Here is a 22487-nt window from a genome sequence, read left to right on the forward strand (position 1 = left end):
TAGATCCTTCAGGCCCCTCTAGCTGGAACTCTTGAAATAAAGGAACAGCTATTAACAATTAATTATGGTTAGAGGATATGAATGGGGCTTGCCTCATAAAAGTGGAATTTTTTGTGTGTAGAGCCACATAGGATACAAAAATATCTACAGATGGAGGAAACAGGAGAAACAAAGGCGCAGATGCTTGAAGCTGCCTGGCACACTTCAGGATGGTGAGTAGCTCAGTGTAGCCCGGATACAAGATAAATGGGAGATATCCATGGCTTCAAATTGTCAGTCCTCAAGGGTGGGGGCAAAGAATTCTATCTTGGTTCTATTTCCCCTTGTCTGGAGTGGTGTTTTGAGGAAATACGTTAAGATGGGTTCTGAGCATGCTTCTGGCCCTGAGGTTGATTAGGGCTCAGCTATGGGCAAAAGAGGAGGCAATAGAATATCAGGATATTTTCTAGTCTTAGTCTCCACGAAGTAAAATTTTGGCATGTGTTCTTTTTTTGTTTGTTTATCCTTTTAAACAATATTTTTAATCGGAGGATAATTGCTTTACAATATCATGTTGGTTTCTGCCATATATCGGCATGACTCAGCCATAGGTGTATGTATATGTACATCCCCTCCCTCCTGAGTCTCCTTCCCACCTCCTACCCCATCCCAACCCTCTAGGTTGTCAAAAGCATCGGTTTTGAGCTCCCTGCATCATACAGCAAATTTCTACTGGCTATCTAATATTACATATGGTAATGTATATGCTTCAGTGCTACTCTTTCAATTCTTCCCACCCTCTCCTTCTCTCCCACCTCCCCGCCCCCCTGCCCCCTCCCCCAGCTGTATTGCTGTATTCTTGATCTTAGTGTTTTTCTTCCGCAGTTCAGTTCAGTTCAGTCACTCAGTCATGTCCGACTCTTTGCAACCCCTGGACTGCAGCAGACCAGGCCTCCCTGTCCATCACCAACTCCCAGAGTTTACTCAAACTCATGTCCATTGAGTCAGTGATGCCTTCCAGCCATCTCATCCTCTGTCGTCCCCTTCTCCTCCTGCCTTCAATCTTTCTCAGCATCAGGGTCTTTTCAAATGAGTCAGCTCTTCACATCAGGTGGCCAAAGTATTGGAGTTTCAGCTTCAACATCAGTCCTTCCAATGACTATTCAGGACTGATCTCCTTTAGGATGGACTGGTTGAATCTCCTTGCAGTCCAAGGGACTCTCAAGAGTCTTCTCCAATGTCACAGTTCAAAAGCATCAATTCTTCAGCACTCAACTTTCTTTACAGTCCAACTGTCACATCCATACATGACTACTGGAAAAACCATTGCCTTGCCTAGACGGACCTTTGTTGGCAAAGTAATGTCTCTGCTTTTTAATATGCTGTCTAGGTTGGTCATAACTTTTCTTCCAAGGAGCAAGTGCCTTTTAATTTCATGGCTGCAGCCACCATGTGCAGTGATTTTGGAGCCCAAGAAAATAAAGTCTGTCACTGTTTCCACTGTTTCCTCATCTATATGCCATGAAGTGATGGGACCAGATGCCATGATCTTAGTTTTCTGAATGTTGAGCTTTAAGCCAACTTTTTCACTCTCCTCTTTCACTTTCATCAAGAGGCTCTTTAGTTCTTCTTCACTTTCTGCCATAAGGGTTGTGTCATCTGCATATCTGAGGTTATTGATATTTCTCCCGGCAATCTTGATTCCAGCTTGTGCTTCATCCAGCCCAGCGTTTCTCATGATGTAATCTGCATATAAGTTAAATAAGCATGGTGACAATATACAGCCTTGATGTACTCCTTTCCCTATTTGGAACCAGTCTGTTGAACCATGTCCAGTTCTAACTGTTGCTTTCTGACCTGCATACAGATGTCTCAAGAGGCAGATCAGATGGTCTGGTATTCTAGTCTCTTGAAGAATTTTCCACAGTTTGTTGTGGTCCACACAGTCAAAGACTTTGGAATAGTCAATAAAGCAGAAGTGTATGTTTTTCTTCCACACCTTCTCTTAATTTGGTATATACATTCCATGTCTTTGTCCTGGTTTTAGTTCTGCCTGTGTATTTCAGATTATAGAGTGAGATCCTTGAGGGGTTCATGATGTGCTGATCCTTTGAGAAAGGTGTTTTCCTTTGACTGCCTGTGTAGCTCTGTTTGTGGGCACTGTGGGTGGGCTTGGCTGGAACATCATAACGAAGCGATGAGGACTAGATGACTACAACCCAGTGTTCCACTTCTGAATTTCTGAATCAGCGATCAAGTCAAAAGGTGACTAATGAACAGTTAATCTGATGTTTTGCATTTATCGATTTCCATTTAAAAGGTGATGGTGCACAGACATTTTTTTCTCCAGAAGTCAAAGAGCTAACATAGAAATTAGATCTAGTTCAGTTTTTACCAAGAAAGTTTACACTGATGGTCAAAGCACCTGTTTTGTTATACAGTTAAATATTGATTAGTCTAATAATTTTTCAATTTACCAGTTTTCAGAAACAAATCCAAATAGTTTACATGCTTCAAGGAAATTTTAAAATGCATGTTTACTTCTTCAAAACTGTAATTACTGTGAAAACTCTTTTTGTTGTTCCCACTATTTTGTAGTTATATCTAGCAGTCACATTTGGACATAATATATAGGCTCCTCATTAATACTACTTGAATATTTTATATTTAATTACATGTGTTTTCTGTTACTTCCAAGACTTTCTTGGGGCCACATTTTAGCACTCTAAAAATGAGCTGTGTATATTGTAATCTCTGGACATTTCATGGAGCACTTTCCCTCCCACCTCCCCAAACCAAATGCTGTTATTAAATTTATGCTGCTGCTTAGCCATTTTAGAATCAAGAAAGTGTGGGAAATGCCTGAATGGAGGATTCAAGACTTTGATTCTGCCAAAAGGAAAGAATGAGAACATGATAAATAAGGCAGAAGAATTGCTTTGACTGAAGATTTCAGAACTATACCTCCCTCTTCCTCTGTATTTTGAACGTGGTTCCATGTACGTCTGACAGTTAGAAGTTGGTGATGACTTTTTCTGCAGTGCCTAAAGGAGCAATAAAAGATGAATCAGGTGCCTTACTATCACTTTATTTCCAATATTTTAAAATCGGTTTAGTAAGCTAATGATGTCAATTGTTACTGATGTTAGAGGGGGCATTTTTACCTAGAGATTAACTATAAAAACTTTGGAATGGTAAAATCTTTTTAAAAAATTTTTATTTTGTATTGGAGCTATAGTTGATTAACAATGCCTTAGTTTCAGGTGTACAGTCAGTGATACGTGTATCTATTTGTTTCCAAATTCTTTTCCCATTTAGGGAATATTGAGCAGAGTTCCCTGTGCTATAGAGTAGATCCTTGTTGGTTTTCTATTTTATATATAGCAGTGTGTATATGCTCTGATACTGTCTTCTCCATGTCCACTGCCCCTGTCCAGACTTCTTGCCTCCTTCAAGTATCTCACTATCCTGCAGAGAATGTTCTGCCTCTCCTTCCTCCAATATTCTCCCTTCTGATCACCAATTTTATTAAAAAAAAGAAAAAGGTAAGATATTAAAATTTTTTTAAATTTTTATTTCAATATTGTTGATTTATAATGTTTGTTTCAGGTGTACAGAAAAGTGATTCAGTTATATATATGTATATATATTCTTTTTTAGATGTTTTTCCATTATAGGTTATTACAAGATATTGGGTATAGTTCTCTGTGTTATGCAGTTTATCTACTTTGTGCATGTTTATTTTACATATAAATGTATATATATTTTAATCCCAAACTCCCAATTTATCCCTCTGCCCTACCTTTTCTTTTTGCTAACCGTGAGTTTGTTTTCAAAGTCTGTGAGTCTGTTTCTGTTTTACAAATACATTCATTTGTATCATGTTTTTAGATTCTGTGTGTAAGCAATATCATACAATATTTGTCTCTTACTTCACTTAGTATGATAATCTGTAGGTCCATCCACGTTGCTACAAATTGCATTACTTCATTTTTTTTTTATGGCTGAGTAATAGTATGTTGTATATATGTACCACGTCTTGTCTATCCATTCTTCTGTTGATGTGCATTTAGACTGCTTCCATGTCTTGGCTGTTGTGACTAGTGCTGCAATGACCCAGAATGGCATCGCTGGGTCATATGGTAGTTCTGCTTCTAGGTTTTTTAAAAAAAACTTAAAAAAAATTTTCTGATGATGGCCATTCTGATTAGTGTGAGGTGATATCTCATTGTAGTTTTGATTTGCATTCTCTAATAGTTAGTGATGTTGAGCATCTTTTCGTGTGCCTCTTAGCCAGCTGTATGGTATCTTTGGGGAAATGTCTATTTAGATCTTCTGCTCATTTTTGTATTGGGTTTTTTGATATTGAGCTGCAAAAACTGTATATTTTGGACATTAATCCCTTGGTCGCATCATTTGCAAATATTTACTCTATTCTGTATACTGTCTTTTTTTTATGATTTCCTTTGCTGTGCAAAATCTTACAAGCTTAGTTAGGTCCTGTTTATTTTTGTTTTTATTTCCATTGCTCTAGGAGACAGATCCAAAGGGATATTACTGCAATTTATGTCGGAGTATTCTGCCTATGTTTTCCTCAAAGAAAGAGTTTCATAGTATCAGGTCTTACATTTAGGTTTTTAATCTGCTTTATTATTGTGTATGGTGTTAAAGAGTGTTCTCATTTCTGGGAATTTTAAATATTGTCCAGTCCTGTCAAATCTTCTAAGAAACCTTCTTCCAACTTTATGTCCAGAGTTTTACTTGATAATCCCTCAGCCTGATGATTATAGTAAGTTCTTAAACACTTCCTATCCCATTACTTTTGACCTCATAATAGCAACCTTTAAGCCAAGTTAAACTTTCTAATTGCCATGGACAGGTAAGTTGCTTAATGCGTGGCAAAATATAAGAGATATTTGGGGGTCAGACAGATTGCAGTTTAAGTTTCACTTCTGCCATGTCTTAGATGTGCAACTGGTCATTACTCAACATCTATAACCCGTAGTCATTTATTCAAGTCATCCAAAAAATCATTGGTGTAAATGAAGCTTGTACATACAGAATGTGCCAGCACTAGCCTGGACACTGAGTGTACATTGTGAAACACAACTGATGTATTTCCTGCTCTCCAAGAGCTTAGTTTCTGAAGATACATGAGAATGAGTTGCCAGTGACCATCCAGAGGCTAAGTTCTCTGATAGTGATAGCCCAGGCTTGGATATGGGGCACACTGTGTAGGCAAAACTTTTGGAGAAATTACATCAAGCCTCATATATGAAGAATGACTAGGGGTAGTCAGATGGTTAGGAATAATCATGAGTACCTTGACACTCCTAGGTTGTTGGGTTATAGCATGAAACAGAGACAGTGAATATAACACACCAGGAGTGCATCTGACAGGTCAGTACTGAGTGAGTCAGAAAGCATATACAGACTAGCTACCATCCTAGACAGTGGAGATGCAAAAATGAGTAGGATACTGTCTTTGTCCTCTTGGGTCTCAGTGGCCCGAGGTCCACCTCTAGCTGTGTAGGTGGCCTCTATTACTGCTCTCATCCCCATTGTATTGTGCTTGCCTGTTCCCATGTCTTGAAACCACCAATATCGCAGTCAGGAATGCTTCTCTCATAGACCCTGTGGTATCTTCAATGCTGAGCAGTGCCTGGTGGACCTTTATATTCATCTTACCCCCGTAGCAGATGGGATCAGTTCCCTGTTACATCATTTCTCCCTTACGTTTTCAGCTTACACCTGCCCAACTTTTAACTCCTCTCCCTGGCAGCTTTTATTTGCCCGAAGCTTTTCTCTGTCTGATTAGATACACTCAGTTCACATATGAGTGCAGGTGAATTTAAGCACCACCCCAGCGGCTCTCAGTGGCATGGGGTATATAGTTGTTGGTATAGAAAACCTCAGCTCCCAGCACCTGGGATGACTCTGAGGCATGTCTTCTGCACTGGCTCCATGTTCTCCCTAGAGGATTTACAGTTACCCCAGACCAATAACTCAATGGATAATTTACACCCCCTTCCTTATCTTTGGAGACAGAAATGGCAACCCACTCCAGTACTCTTGCTTGGAGAATTCCATGGACAGAGGAGCCTGGTAGGCTACATGGGGTTCCAAAGAGGCAGGCATGACTGAGCAACTGTCACTCACTCACTCCTTATCTTACTTTCTCCACCTCCTTACCAGCAATTCCAGGGACTTCCATAGCTCCCAAAGAAACTACTTATATTTCAATCCGCCCAGTCCCATCTCTTCGAGAGAGAGAAGCTGCATCTAAATTATTTCATGTGATTGATGATTGTCATTTATAACTTTATTGCTACTTCTGTCTCAGGTATTCCTTTGGAAAAGGTGTATGGATTCCTTACATATTCTAATGTATTATCTATAGATTGTAAGATTAAGTCAAGCATGTATCCGCAGATACTTTTTAAGTTGACCTGTCTTTATATTTAGAAATGTCTCTTAATAATAGACATCCCCGGTGACTCGGATGGTAAAGAATCTATCTGCAACACAGGAGACCTGTGTTCGATCCCTGGGTCGGGAAGATCCCCTGGAGAAGGGAATGGCTACCCACTCCAGTGTTCTTGCCTAGAGAATTCCATGGACAAAGGAGCCTGGCAGCAAAGGTCAGATACAACTGAGCAACTATCACTCACTCCCTCAAGATCTCTCAGGCTGCCAAGTCTCTCTCCTGTATTTAGGGAATTCTGCCTAAAAAGAGCCCATCTCACATGATAGGAATGGAAAATGTCATACTTTTGTGGCCACAGGTGGCATGTGACCTGGGCATTGACCATCAGATGTACCCATCTGCACTCTCTCTAAATTGGAAGCAAATGTCATAGAGAAGTAGGAAGGGCCCAGAGTTGATTCTGTTGAGAGATGGGAGCAGAGACAACAATTCAAATGGTACCTTCCAGCATCCAGTGTTGGTGGTGGCACATGGCATGACCTAAGACATCAAGCATGCCTGCACCCACACAATTTCACTTGAAGATTTTCGAGTATTGCTCCTTCCCTTGCAGTTTCAGAGCCTGGCTCTCCAGTCCTCCCAGAGATCCTTTGATCTCTCCGTTATCTTTCATGATAAAATTCTTTCTTGCCACATGTCAAGGTTAGTTTCTATAGCTTGTAACTAAGAATGGTGTCTGTCAGTATAGAGCCAGGAAAACAGTCTTCTGCATCTTTCAGGCTGGTGGGATTTAATATAGATAATTGGTTAAAAGGGTGATGGAAAATCTGGCAAGAAATGGAGAAACAAAGCAAGCTGCAGGTCAGTAATAGCTGGAAGCTGCTATCTCCACCAGGGTTGGAGGGGCAGGGGAGGAAGGGAACCCCTTGTCTGACAGGAGCTAGAACCACACAGGGGTACCTGGACGGGGGTCCAGGGGGAATCCAGGATCTGGAAACTCATAAGAAGGAAGGGTGAGAGGGAGAGAAAGAAAGATCTGGTCTTCTTTCTTTTTCTCTCTCTCCAACTTTATACCATACCTCCCATAAACTGTAAGTAACTACCAGAAACTAGAGGGCAAGGGAGCCTGTAGTACACAGCAGAATAGAGGAAGAGCCAGAAGTAGTTCTGAAAGCCAACAACAGGCAATTGACATGCCCGTGTCCTAGAAGCCCAAATACTTTAATTTAAAAAAAATTTTATTAAGAGTATAATTGCTTTGTCATGCTGTGTTAGTTTATGCTGTACAGAGAGGAGAATCAGCTATATGATGTATATATATATATCCCCTCCCTCTTGAATCTCCCTCCCACCCCCATCCCATCCATCTAGGTCACCATGGAGCACCAAGCTGACCTCCCTGTTCTATACAGCAGCTCCCCACTAGCTATCTATTTTGCACTTGGTAGTGTATATATGTTAATCCTAATCTCCCAATTCGTCCTCCCTCCCCTTCCCCTCACCCTTTGTCCAAATCTCCATTCTCTACATCTGCATCTCTATTCCTGCCCTGGAAATAGGTTCATCTGTACCATTTTTCTAGATTCCACATGTATGCATTAATATACAATATTTGTTTTTCTCTTTCTGACTTCCCTCACTCTATATGAGAGATTCTGGGTTCGTCCACATCTCTGCAAATGACCCACTTTCATTCCTTTTTTGGCTGAATACGTGAAGAGAACAACCAAGCAGAGGGCTGGGATCTGAATCTTGTACTTTCCTAACTCTTTAAAAAATAGGGAAATAAGAGAATTTCCCTTAAGCTGAAGCATCAGAGAGAAAGAAGGAAAATGAGGCAAGAGTAGGGCCCTGGATGTCACAGCTCTGAAGCAATCAACTCTGCCAGACTCCTGACTGGACTTCCACCAATTAGACCCGTGAATTATTCATCAAGTCTAGACAGGAGACTCAGAGTGCTTATCCAGGAGCTTTGGGTATCATAGCTTCTGAGCCAGGCTATTCCCTGGGTAACATGGGTTATTAAGTGAGGATAACAGTGCTTGCCAACTTTCACTGGGCAAGGTGAGGAGCAGCGAATAATGAGGATTTTTAAATACTTGGCAAAATAGAGAAATGAGTCGCAGCAAGAATCTTAATTGATAACTTAGAGACAAGCGCATTTGCTCTCACAGTTTGAACTGATGGTGTTGTCCTAGATGAATTCTGTGAATAAATGGAATGTAATCTCTTTGTTACTGGCAGTGCATACGAGGAAACAAAGGTCTGGGTTTGGATTTGGGAGAAGGAACAGGGGTATGTAGGCAAAGCTTCTGAGCCCATGCCAACACAAAATGAGCACATTACAAATATTTGTTCCTTTCTTCTGTCTCCCTTCTTTTTTTATCATAGCTCTAACCTAGAGGGCAAAAAAAGGGAGAAAGTGGAAATGCTTTTTTAAGAAATCATTTTATAGGAAAATGCTTAAAGGAATTAAAACCCCAAAACTCAATATTCCTGCTTATTGTTGAAAAAAAACCCAAAACTCAGTATTCCTGCTTATTGTTGAAAACACCAAAAATCCACGGGCATTGTAAATCGAAGGCCATTTACTTAGGATTTCAGATATTCTAAAAAAAAATGCACTTACTTTGCATTTACTTTGTTTCTTAAAAAAATCCTCATTTACCATGGCTGCTGTAAATGCCTATGGATTTCTATTTTGTGTGGGGTTTCATTCTCAGCTGGTGTCTGGTGTTTCTGTGACCCAAGCAAGGAGTCCCTGTGACTTTACCACACTATTTCTTCTGGACACAGATGGAAATGTGATCACTTCTAGGCCCATTGCAAAGGAGCTGGGTCTCTGCCATGGGTCAGCAGCAGTCAGGAAGGTTGCCAAGAGACGGTACAAAACATAAGACCTCTACATCTCCCTCCGGGCTTCTGGAGCAGCCTTCTCCGGCTCAGCTGCTGAAATTTCAGTTCCTTCACTGAAATCCAAACACATCTGTCCCTGAGACAGGAAAGTGCTTATTAAGTGACTTCCTCCATGCCGGCTAGCCTTGTGGTTTTATTCAGCCCTTGAAGACAGTGTGGTGCCTGAGTGAAAAGGGAGCCTTTTCAGGAATGGAGACAAACCCAGGGATGGGTCACTGGGGTAGAAGTGTGCCAGCCAGCATTGATACCTGTGGGGCAGCCGTCAAGAGTACTCACCGTTTGTCTTTGAAACATCAGCTGGAGCTCAGACAATATCAGATCTCGCTACACTTCACCCTTGCATGGGCAACCTGTACGCCTTCTCTCTCATTCTTCTGGTTGTTCATGGGCACAATCCTTTTAATCTGTTTAATATCATAGCACAACAGAAATATTTATCTCTTCATTTATATGTCAGTTAGGTGTCTTCAAATATCAATTTTGTCATGACTTTCTGTTTTAGAAAGTATGATTTCAACCCAAAATGTAATCTTTTTTTTGTTAATATATAGGAAGGGTGGTAGTGTCAAGCCAAGGTGGTGGAGGTCAGAAAGGTAAGTCTTCCCCATCAATTTTTAGAATTAGGTTGCCCTGCAGGGCCCTATTCCAGACAGGCCAAGAACCTTTCCGGGATGGGGAGTATCCATGTTCAGGGTCTCTGGGTTGGAATGCTCAGGGGGGAAGCTATTCTCTTCCTCCCATTGTTTCCAGTGGTGCCAACCCCACAATGGACCCCTAACCCTGAGGCTCCTCGTGGAAGCTGGTGCCCTGGGACCCCAGCAGCGGCTACCGCTCCCCTTGAGTCTGTCTCACCCACTCAGTCATTTACCATGGTACCTGAATGGGCATCGTTACAATGTCCTATTCTTTCAGGGCTATTTTAGACATTTTCCTCATTCCTTTTAGTATTTAATTCCTCATTCCAAATAGAATGCTACCTCTATTCACTTGTTATTGTGGTAAAGAGTTATCTCATATCCTTTATCCTTCCTCTGTCCTTCCAGTTTATTCCACTACAGTTTTCACTCTTTTGCAGTTTGACTTGGGAATAGTCACTGTTGAGCCATGAAGCCTACTATTATTGTTTCCTTTCTTATTCACTTATTATTTTTTCCCAGAGCTGATAAATTACTTATGTTTTAGAAACTGTACTTAGTTTTCTCTGTGTGTGTTTTGGTTTCCCAGCCCTCACTCCAGTACTCTTGCTTGGAAAATTCCATGGACAGAGGAGACAGGTAGGCTACAGTCCATGGGATTGCACAGAGTCAGACATGACTCCTCTTTCACTTTCAGCCCCTCTGGACATGACTGAGCGACTGAACTGAACTGAACTGATGAGCCCATAAGATTCAAGGTACTAAGTTTTTATTGGGCTGTAATTGCTTTATAATGCTGTTAGCCTATGCTGTACAATGAAGTGAATCAGCTCTACGTATAATATACCCCCTCCCTCTTAGATCTCCCTCCTACTCCCCATCACATCCATCTAGGTCACCACAGAGCACTGAGCTGAGCTCCCTGTGCTGTAGAGCAGGTTCCCATTAGCTGTCTATTTTACACATTGTAGCATATTTATGTCAGTCCCCATTTCCCAATTCATCCCAACCTCATGTCCACATGTCCGTTCTCTACATGTGCATCTGTATTCCTGCCTTAAGTGACTAAGAACACCAGGACAGTACCATTTTTCTAGATTCCACATAAATGCATTAGTATACAGTATGTTTTTCTCTTTCTGACTTACTTCACTCTGTATAACAGGCTCCAGGTCCATCCATATCTCTACAAATTACCCAATTTTGTTCCTTTTTATGGCTGAGTAATATTCCATTGTATATATGTACCACATCTTCCCCATCCACGTGTGTTGATGGATGTTTAGGTTGTTTCCATGTCTAGGCTATTGTAAATAATGCTGCAATGAACATTGGAGTGCATATGTCTTTTTTTTAATTCATTTTTTAAATTTATTTTTTTACTGAAGGATAATTGCTTTATAGAATTTTGTTGTTTTCTGTCAAACCTCAACATGAATCAGCTGTAGGTATACATATATCCCCTCCCTTTTGACCTCCTTACCATCTCCCTCCACATCCCACCCCTCTAGGTTGATAGAGAGCCCCTCTTTGAGTTTCCTGAGACATACAGCAAATTCCTGTTGGCTATCTCTTTTACATATGGTAATGCAAGTCTCCATGTTACTCTTTCCATACATCTCACCCTCTCCTCCCCTCTCCCCATGTCCATAAGTCTATTCTCTCTGTCTGTTTCTCCACTGCTGCCCTGTGAATAAATTCTTCAGAACCATTTTTCTAGATTCTGTATATGTGCATTAGAATATGATATTTATCTTTCTCTTTCTGACTCACTTCACTCTGTATAATAAGTTCTAGGTTCATCCACCTCATCAGAACTGACTCAAATGCATTCCTTTATGTGGCTGAGTAATATTCCATTCTGTACATGTACCACAACTTCTTTATCCTTTCATCTGTCGATGGACATCTAGGTTGCTATTGTTCTAGGTTCTAGGACATCTATATAGCATCTAGGACATGCTGTTGTTCTAGGACATCTAGGTTCCATGTTCTAGCTATTGTAAATAGTGCTGCAATGAACAATGGGATACATGTGTCTTTTTCAATTTTGGTTTCCTCAGGGTATATGCCTAGGAGTGGCATTGCTGGGTCATATGGTGGTTTTAGTCCTAGTGTTTTAAGGAATCTCCATACCATCTTTCATAGTGACTGTATCAATTTACACTCCCACCAACAGTGCAAGAGCATTCCCTTTTCTCCACATCCTCTCCAGCATTTGTTTGTAGACTTTTTGGTGATGGCCATTCTGACCAGTGTGAGGTGATACCTCATTGTAGTTTTGATTTGCATTTCTGAAGTGACTTAGCAGCAGCAGCAATGATAATGAGTGATGTTGAGCATCTTCTCATGTGTTTGTTAGCCATCTGTATGTCTTCTTTGGAGAAATGTCTGTTTAGGTCTTTTTCCCACTTTTTGAGTGGGTTGTTTGCTTTTCTGGTATTGAGTTGTATGAGCTGCTTGTATATTTTGGAAATTAATCCTTTGTCAATTGTTTCATTTACTATTATTTCCTCCCATTCTGAGAGTTGTCTTTTCACCTTGCTTACAGTTTCCTTTGCTGTGCAAAAGCTTTTAAGTTTAATCAGGTCCCACTTGTTTACTTTTGTTTTTATTTCCATTACTCTAGGAGGTGGGTCATAGAGGATCTTGCTTTATGTCATCAAGTATTCTGCCTATGTTTTCCTCTAAGAGTTTTATAGTTCCTGGCCTTACATTTAGGCCTTTAATCCATTTGAGTTTATCTTTGTGTATGGTGTTAGGAAGTGTTCTAATTTCAATCTTTTACATGTAGCTGTCCAGTTTTCCCAGCACCACTTATTGAAGAGGCTGTCTTTGCCGCATAGTATATTCTTGCCTCCTTTGTCAAAAGCAAGGTACCCATAGGTGCGTGGGTTTATTTCTGAGCTTTCTATCTTGTTCCATTTGTCTATATTTCTGTTTTTGTGCCAGTACCATACTGTCTTGATGACTGTAGCTTTGTAGTATAACCTGAGGTCAGGAAGGTTGATTCTTCCAGCTCCATTCTTCTTTCTCAAGACTGCTTTGGATATTCAGGGTCTTTTGTGTTTCCATATGAATTGTGAAATTTTTTGTTCTAGTTCTGTGAAAAATGCCATTGGTAATTTGATAGGGATTGCATTGAATCTGTAGATTGCATTTGGTAATATAGTCATTTTCACAATATTAATTCTTCCTATCCAGGAACATGGAATATCTCTCCATCTGTTTATGTCGTCTTTGATTTCTTTCATCAGTGTCTTATATTTTCTGCGTACAGTTCTTTTGTCTCCTTAGGTAAGTTTATTCCTCATTATTTAATTCCTTTTGTTGCAGTGGTGAATGGGATTGATTCCTTAATTTCTCTTTTTGATATTTCATTGTTAGTATATAGAAATGCAAATGATTTTTGTGTATTGATTTTGTATCCTGCAACTTTGCTAAATTCACTTATTAGCTGTAGTAATTTTCTGATACTAGCATATGTCTTTTTGAATTAGGGTTTTCTCAGGGTATGTGACCAGTAGGGTCATACGGTAGCTCCATTTTTAGTTTTTAAAGAAACCCCCCTGCTGTTCTCCATAGTGGCTGTATCAATTTACATCCCCATCAACCATGCAGAAGGGTTCCCTTTTCTCTATACCCTCTCCAGCATTTTTTGTTTGTAGATGTTTTTAATAATGGTCATTTTAACTGGGTGTGAGGGGATATGGAAAGGTTGTTCCTGAACCATGAAAGATGCCAGGATTCTTGGCCTCTGGAGGAGAAGAATTCAATCTGGGGCCAGAGATGAGGCTTGATTGCTCAGAGCTTTTGTGTAATAAAGTTTTATTAAAGTATAAAAGAGATAGAGAAAGCTTCTGACATAGTCATCAGAAGGGGACAGAAAGAGTGCCCCCCTGCTAGTCTTTAGCTGAATGTTACATAGCTACTAGCAGTCTGCTAATTAAAGAAAGGAAATGTCTCAAAACTCAGAAAATGGCACCAGGCCCCTCACCCACAACATGCATTTTGAGAATGTTGTAGCCACGTATTTCGGGAAACAAACTCACTCAGAAGGACAGTGCAGATAGTGGAGTGCAGTTTATGACACTGATGGACCCAAGGCAGAGTCTCTTCTTAGCCAAGGACCCTGACCAGTTTTTGTGAAAACCTTATATACCCTAAGTGTATGTGCTCAAACCCACCTTCCAAATTCTCTGAAACTAGTCTGAACAAAGGAAAAGAAAGATACAATCAAAGTTAACCCGTGATTCCTATGCCTTAAGCCTAGGTAGTTAACAGTGGACAATTATCAATAGGCCTGTGGTCATACCCCAATAAGCATAATAGAATTTATGAGTCTATTCGGTTACACAGATAATTAGGGTATTCTTTTAGGTGACAGAGAGTCTAGGCACAAGCCCTGGGGCTCTTCCATCTGGGGGGTCTGGTTTTCCAGTTGGTATGTCATTTTCATAAATACTGAGCATATAGCTCAAATTCCACAGTCTGGCCCAAGATGGAGTCCTGCTTTCAAAATGGAGCCTGTTCTGTCTGTTTCCTCCTTCAATAGTATCCTGACCTTGTTTTAGCAATAGCTTATCTTCTCCTTCTGAGGTCATTAAATATAATTCTATTAAAGTTTTCTTCTTTTTAGTGTGCTGTCTTTTTTGAGTTTTCTTTCTTCCTTTCTTCTATTTTGATGTCTCTGTCTTTTAACAACAGAGTCTTTCTTCAACTGTCAAGCAATCATTGGTTTTCTGTGCTTATTTTTTTTAAGGTTAGGTTAAAATAAATTCTGGACACTCCATGTGCTTAGACTTTTGTTGACTGTAAAGTGCACTGTAGAGTAACTGGGTGATGAGTTGGCTTTTTAATTGAGAGATTTCTAAATGTCAGGACCTACAGGATTTTCTCTAAGCATATAATGTATTTATTTATGTAAAATTGAAGTCTTAAGAAGACTGAGACAATTTCTATCATGGCAGCACAAACAACTAAAAATTCAGTGTGAGATATGTGGTTCCTAAAACGTCTCCTGCTATGTCTGCAGCTTCAACTCTGTCTCCCCACTATATTGCCTATCAAATTCTTCTCTTCCCACTGCTAAATTCTTACTCATCTTAAGGTAGAGCTGTTTGTTTGGTTCTTGCTGACCTATGTCCTCAGAATTCTCTTTCTACCCCTAGTCAGCTTTATAAATTATTTTCCTACAGGAAGGCAGTCTAACCAATAGAAGAATCATTCTTCAGTTTCTACCACATACCAAAACATCAATTGTCGAGGTAAAAAATCTAATAATTACATGATAGCTATTATAAACTTGACTTCTGTATTGATGCCAACTTATATATAATCCTTACTTCTGTATAACATGTAACTACTGCACGTAGATCCATTCTACTCATTAAGATAATTACATACATATTAATTACGTTTATCTTGATGTGCATTCGTCTCCTTTTTCACTGATTCTGCTGAAACCACATGTTTATTTATCCTCTTGATGACTGAGATTTTCTACATATTGGAACAGTCACACTAGGCTGTCCTGGATAGGACTTTCAACTCAATGCTCTAGACCTCTCAACAATACATTTGCCAGGAATTCCTCCCCAAGTCCTCAAGATCTAGAAACACAGTAGTGGTAGACATAGCTGGATCCTTAAGCATGATTTCCTTCATGTGGAATCAAATACTTGATTTTCTGGTGGTGTTGTAACTAGACCTCCTAGCATCATTTAATACACTGGATTGCTTTTTGCTTCTTAAAGTTTCCCCGGATACCACATTTTCCTGGTTGTGTTTCTATCTCCTATCACACTAGCCACTCTTTCCTCACCTCCTCTATTAGGTCAGCCTCCTCAAGGTCAAGAGTACTCCAGGGTCCTGTTTACTCACCCCATCTCTACTGTCTATCAGGTCTCTTTAGGTGATTCCATCTAGTTCATATTTTTACACTAATGACTCCCACACATTTATCTTCAACTCTATTGTATCTCCAGACTTCCCTGGTGGCTCAGTGGTAAAAGCATCATCCTGCCAATGCAGGAGACTTGGGTTCAATCTCTGGGTTGGGAAGATCCCCTGGAGAAGGAAATGGCAGCCCACTCCAGTATCCTTGCCTGGAAAATCCCATGGACTGAGGAGCCTATCAGGCTACAGTCCATGGGGCCACAAAAGTCACACACAACGAAACAACAACATATTGTATTTTCATGACTCCTGACTCTAGTTGCCTACTCGCACATCTTTATACAGATGTTCAATAGACATCCAGTGCTTAGCATGACCACTATCAAACTCCAGAGTCACTGCTATCTGTACACATCCTAACTAACCCTTATATATCTCTTTCTTTCTTCCCATTTTGGAAAATGGCACCAACATCCAGCCACTTGCTCAAGCTCCAAATCTGACAATTACCCTTGAAATTCTTCTTTCACTTAACCCACAAAAGCCATTTATCTATAAATACTATTGATTCTACTCCCATAAATGTTTTGAATCTGTCCAATTTTATGCATTTTCTTGACTCTTACCTTAAAGAGATCATAGTATTTCTTCTAGGCTACTGCAATAGCTTCTTACCTGGGCTATCTGCTTCCAGGCTTGTACATAGCAATCCTGGTAAACTTTCAGAAGCATAAATCAGACCATTGTGCTGCTTAAAATCCTCCAAAATTCTTTATGATTTACAGAACCATACATGTTCTCACTTGTCTACCAATCCTTCATTTGGTTCCTCACAACACAAGCTTATTCCTTCCCTAGAGTTTTTGAACCAGCTCTTCTTCTGCCTAGGAGCTTCTCTCATTCTTGCAGGGCACATTCAATAGTCTCATATAAAAAGTCGCCTCCTCAGAGAATCCTTCATAGGGGACCCACCTAGACTACTCATTCAATCACTTTCTTTACCATCAGCCTATTTTTAATTCTTTGGATAACACTTATCACTGATATTTTTCTTTCTTGTCCAGCTCCCACCTCTCCTTGAGAAAAGTGACCTCATCAATCTCATTCAACTCGTATCATTAGTACCTGGATCTACAAACAAACAAACAAAAAAAATCACTCAATGCCTATTTGTTGGATGGATGAATAGATGAATGAAAGGCATCTTAGAGGTCAGCTAGTCCAACCTCTCCACTTTTAGAGGTAAGAAACCAGAGAGAAAAACAACTTGCCAAAGGTGCTTATAGTTATCTGGCTATTTGGCTTACTTTTTAAAATTTGTTCATTGTTTTAGTGACCTCAGCCACATCCCAAAGCAACTATCTTTAATTACACTCTTGTCTCTCCCAATTTCATCTGTTTATCATCTCACCCTAGGGTCATATCTTATTAGCATTATCCCACCTGAGGGTGCTTTGGACAGGAGCCAACTATATATGTTCTATTGTCAGCTGCCATTCACACAGGTCATAATTTCCTGGGGCAGTCATAAGCTTTATTTATAAACTTGGATAACTGACTTTTTAGATGTTTTCTCCTGCTGATCCATTAAAATCCCACCTTCTTACCAAACTAAATAGTTAGTTGATAGATTTACAATTCTACCCTATACACAGAAACTATCATGTTTACAGGGTAATTATGGTTTGGTAGAAAGAGCTTTGCCTTGAGAAACCTGGATTTTCTCCATTTCTATTACTCAGAAGTTGTCTGAGTTTAAGCAAGCCCTTAACACTCTAAGCTTCAATCTCGTAGCCTGTCCAGCTTTGCTTTCATCAGAGAAACAACAAAAATGACAACAAAACCCAAACAACCAACAGCCAACTCTCTCACTTCCTCTCTCTCTTCCCTTATTTGGATAATAAATATGAACGTTCACGTTACAAGGATTAAGTGAATTCATTAATAATCCAGTTAGTTGGATTGAATCAACCCATGAACGTGAAAACATTTTGCTAAGTGTAAAATGCAATACAGCCACAAGGGATTCAGTGTAAGGGATTACTTACATTAATCAGTTTCTAATGTTTTAAAAATACAGCCCTCAGTAATTGTGATTTTGGTGAAGTCCCTGTTTGTTACATGTCAGACTTTCAAAACAGCAGTCTTCTTATCCAGTATACTTCTGAATACTTTTAATTATTCTCTTTAATATAAGTATTTATCCAGTATACTTCTGAATACTTTTAATTATTCTCTTTAATATAAGTATTATGTTCACTGTAACTAATCCAAATGGTCTAAAATGAAAATGGAAAGTGCTACTCTTTCACTTTAAGCCCCACAAGTATAAGTCCCAGACATAAGCAGTTAGCATTAGCTTATTATTTTTAGTTACTACCACTACTACTCATAATAGCTCATATATAATGTAATAGCTCACATAATTAGTAGTTTAGTATTATTATGCTAATCCAAGACTGTTATAAGCACTTTTCATAGGAGTTCATTTTGATCACAATGACTCTACTGCTTACATATTACTGTTACCCTCATTTTATATGTGAACAAACTGAGGCACAGAGTTGGGAAGCTAATTGCTCAGTGTCACACAGGCATTTGAGCTCAGGCAGACTGGCTCCAAAGTTCATGCTCCCAGTCACTATGAAGGGTATATGTCAGAAACCTTCCATTTGTGTATATAGAGGTCTGTATAATTTGAGTACTTACAGAACACTCCATTGTATGATGTAGCTTATTGACTCCCATCTTATGAGAATTTCTATTCTCTTCCAGATTTTTCATTACTAGAAATAAACTGCAAAAATTAAACCATCATGGACAACCTAGTACTTTTGTGTGAGTATGTGTCTATAGCATATGCAGCTGAAACAAAGGAGGTATACACTAACCACCACATTGCCTTGTATAATGAACACTTATTTTCACCTGGAGTCTACCAATCACCAGAATCACTGAGAGAACCAGTTATTTTTATGTGCTTATGTTTTTCCCTCTGTGTTTTACATCTGATTGCTCTGCTGTTTGACAAGGAATTTTACCACACAGTAGACATAGCATCTGGGGAAAGCTCCTGTTTCTGTGGGGTGATGTCTCTGCTTCTGGGCATAAGGTGAGGAGGCATCTGGTGACCTCCCTGCTTGTGCTGCCTGGTATCCTGAGGCTCTGGAGAAATTACTATGCGATCGTTCACCTTGGCTCAGCCTGAGAGCTACTGTGACAGATTTATTGGCCCTGAAACATTTATCCAAGCAGAACCTCTAAACCAATATACATTTTCATTCACACACACTCTAGGGAGAGGGGGAGGAGAAGTCTAAGGAGTGGAACTCTGCAGAGATGTAAGTCCACCCCTCACTTCACTCTTGCAAATTTGAGAAATGAAATGCATCATTTCTTCCAACCTCAGGTGTGTCTCTTTTTTTAACCAGTTTTTCTCACTCGGTTGGTACAGAAAAAAAGCACATTAATAAAAGGAAATTAATGAAGTCACTCAATCAACTACTATTTCATTATTTGTTTTGTAAGAGAAAATATTGAATAGTCTATGGTTCTTGCCTCTAAGAAACTTTCAATCTGCTTCAACTTTTGTAGGAATGGAGGATGGAGAAAATGGCTTAAATTTATAAACGAAGGAATTTAGGGCAATAAGGAAGAACATATAAGGAAAAATCAGTAATAATATTATTGCTATTTTCTTGATGAGAAAAATAAAAGCTTAGAGCGAATATGTGACTTAGCAGAGCTTACTCAAGAATCAATAATAAACAGTTCAAACTCTGGTTCCAGTATCAAAGGTCACGTATTCTCTACTGCACTTTCTGGTACTCTTCAGACCTAACTAATGCAGGTTTCTAGTGCCAACTAGATATCCTGTAGTATACAGAAAGATGTCTATGTTGGATAGGACCCAACAGCTAGGGGTTGTGGTTTTTAAACACACAACTAGAATAACTTTCCCATGGGCCTGTGAAAGGTGAGGAGGTGGAACTGTGAAATTCACGCATAAAGCTAGGACTGAGAAAGAATTGCTCTCACTACGTAAGGTGACTATGATGTTTCATTCACTTATGACAAAAGCAACTTGCAAAGTTCTCAATGATTAGATAGCTGGATGGGAAAAATTTCCCCATGATAAATGGCAATTTAAAGATCTAAGTTATGCACAGAGCTAGAATCCAAATTTTAGACTATTTTCATAATATAGGAACCCCAAATGGGGATATTTATGTAGATACTGGAAATATTTCATACCAGTGAAACTCCTGGAATTCTCAGAAGAATCAAATGTAAAACTTCTCTGAATAATTACTACCAAATAGTATAGTATACACAGGGATTCCACAAGGAAATACGACCTGGCTGAAAATATGCTCACAATTAAGAAGTACAATCTAACCAAGGAAGTGGTTCACCATAAGAGTCAGCAGATACATGTGGGAGGAATAAGCACCACAAGAACCTGAGAAGTAATGATCTAAAGCTGTCTATAAATTAAGTATATTTATAATCATTGAAGAGATGATAAAAGGAGAAATAAAAAAAACCCACGTGAAAAAAAACCAGGGAATTTAAAAAGAACAGGCAGGTATGAACAACCAAATAGAACAATTCAAAATGGAAAGCTATGAATAAAATATAATGGCCAGTTTAAAATCAGATTGGGACAGTTAGAGTTATAAAACCCAAAAGAGAGGCTGGGAGAAATGGATGACTAAATTTGAAGTTTCGATTTAGGACTAATGGGAATTTCAGAAGGAGAAAATAGGGAAGGGGCAATATTTTAAGTGAAAATGGCTATGAACTTTCCAGACCTAAGAACAGCCGTGAAACCTCAGACTGAAGAACCACACCGAGTCCTGCACAATATAGAAATCCACTGCTAATCCTGTGAGGAGTGGCACACTGATGAAAAGCGAACTCTAATTAAAGAGCAAGTAGGGAAAAAAGATAACATGCCAAGGAACGATTATTAGAATAATAGAGGATATCAATAAGATAGAGACTAGAAGACAATGCTCACCTATCATCAGAATCACCTGAGAAGCACATTAAGCTACAGTATTATGGTTTTACCCCAGATGCTTTGGATGGTGTTCAGGAATATGCATTTTAAATCATCTTCTCAGGTCAAGTATGTTTAAAACCCTCTTTCCTTAGCACCAAATACATAAACACATTGTACATTCTTATGCTCACACACATTGTTCTCTGGTGTATTTTAGTGAGATTTCCCCTAAAAAAAAAATGGAGAGGCTGGATCCATAACCAAGGATAATTTCTAAAGTTTTATTATTTTTTAATCTCCAGGGTATCCATGCTAAATGGTGTCAGATGATTCCCTCCCTCCAAAAAAGGCAAAATATCTCTGAACTCTGAAATCTTTTCCCATTTCTGTCTTATCCAGTAAACATATGACTAGAATCAAAGGGAACGTCAGACCTCCTCATACTTTCAGAATCCTAGGTGTGTGATGAGACTAGTGAATGTTCCAAATTTTCAGAGAGTTTGGTAAGACATGCCTTCTGTCTTTCTTAATATTTCATATTAAATACAAAAGAACAGTATACCAAAATCCCAGGATAAGAAATTTAGTCCACCTTTATGGACATCTGTTTTCAGATTAGTGGTTCTTTAACTCTTATAATGGGCTTCCCAGGTAACTCAGTGGTAAAGAATCCAGCTGCCAATGCAGGAGATGCAAGAGACATGGATTTAATCCCTGGGTTGGGAAGATACCCTGGAGAAGATAACGGCAACCCACTCCAGTATTCTTGCCTGGGAAATACCATGGACAGAGGAGCCTGGTGGGCTACAGTCCATGGGGTCACAAAGAGTCCAACATGACTTCTTGACTAAATAACAACACCATGATCAAGTGGGGTTTCTCTCCGGGATGCAAGGATTTTTCTATATCTCCAGTCAGTGTGATACACCACATCACAAATTAAAGAATAAAAATCAAATGATCATCTGAATGGATGCAGGAAAAGCTTTTGATAAAATTCAACACCTATTTATGATAAGCACTCTCCAGAAAGTGGGCATAAAGGGAAACTACCTCTCAACATAACAAGGGGCATATATGACAAACCATATTTCTCAATAGTGAAAAGCTGAAAGCATTTCCTCTAAGATTAGGAAAGAGACAAGATGACCACTCTGGCTACTTTTATTCAACATAGTTTTGGAAGTCCTAGCCACAGTCATCAGAGAAGAAAAAGGAAAGTAATCCAAATTGGAAAAGAAGCAAAACTGTCACTGTTTGCAGATGACATGATATGATACATAGAAAATCCTAAAGATGCTACTACAAAATTACAAGTCATCAATGAATTTGGTAAAGTTACAAGATACAAAATTTGCACACAGTTATCGGTTGGATTTTTATACACTAACAACCAAAGGTCAGAAAGAGAAATTAAGAAAACAATCTAGTTTACTGTGGCATTAAAAGTATAAAATACCTAGGAATAAACCTACCTAAGGAGGCAAATTCTTTATGATTATGTAGAAAATATATATAAAATACATAAAAATATAAAACATATATAAAAATCAAATCCCTTATGATTATACAGTGGGGGTGCCAAATAGATTCAAGCGACTAAATCTGGTAAAGTACCTGAAGA

At 39.2% G+C, this 22487-nt stretch overlaps 1 long non-coding RNA gene across 3 annotated transcripts in view; it reads left to right on the forward strand.

Moving 5' to 3' along the window:
* The window catches only part of LOC145510685 (uncharacterized), a 171146-nt gene extending 152463 nt beyond the window's left edge, over positions 1-18683 (forward strand). Inside the window, exons 10-19 of one of the 3 annotated variants that reach the window (XR_014057215.1) lie at positions 122-212; positions 661-2244; positions 2810-3050; positions 3417-3524; positions 9874-9915; positions 10655-10715; positions 13162-13254; positions 15156-15224; positions 16920-17097; positions 18631-18683. This is a non-coding gene — a long non-coding RNA (uncharacterized LOC145510685). Of the gene's footprint in view, positions 1-3; positions 3051-3416; positions 3525-9873; positions 9916-10654; positions 10716-13161; positions 13255-15155; positions 15225-16919; positions 17098-18630 lie in introns of those variants that run through there. The other 2 variants (XR_014057212.1, XR_014057216.1) reach the window with 2 other exon arrangements.
* The last annotated feature ends 3804 nt before the right edge of the window (positions 18684-22487 follow it).

This window comes from Giraffa tippelskirchi, chromosome 1 (assembly GCF_054371585.1).
Source record: "Giraffa tippelskirchi isolate mGirTip1 chromosome 1, T2T-mGirTip1v1.2.pri, whole genome shotgun sequence".
NCBI classification, from domain to species: Eukaryota; Metazoa; Chordata; class Mammalia; order Artiodactyla; family Giraffidae; genus Giraffa; species Giraffa tippelskirchi.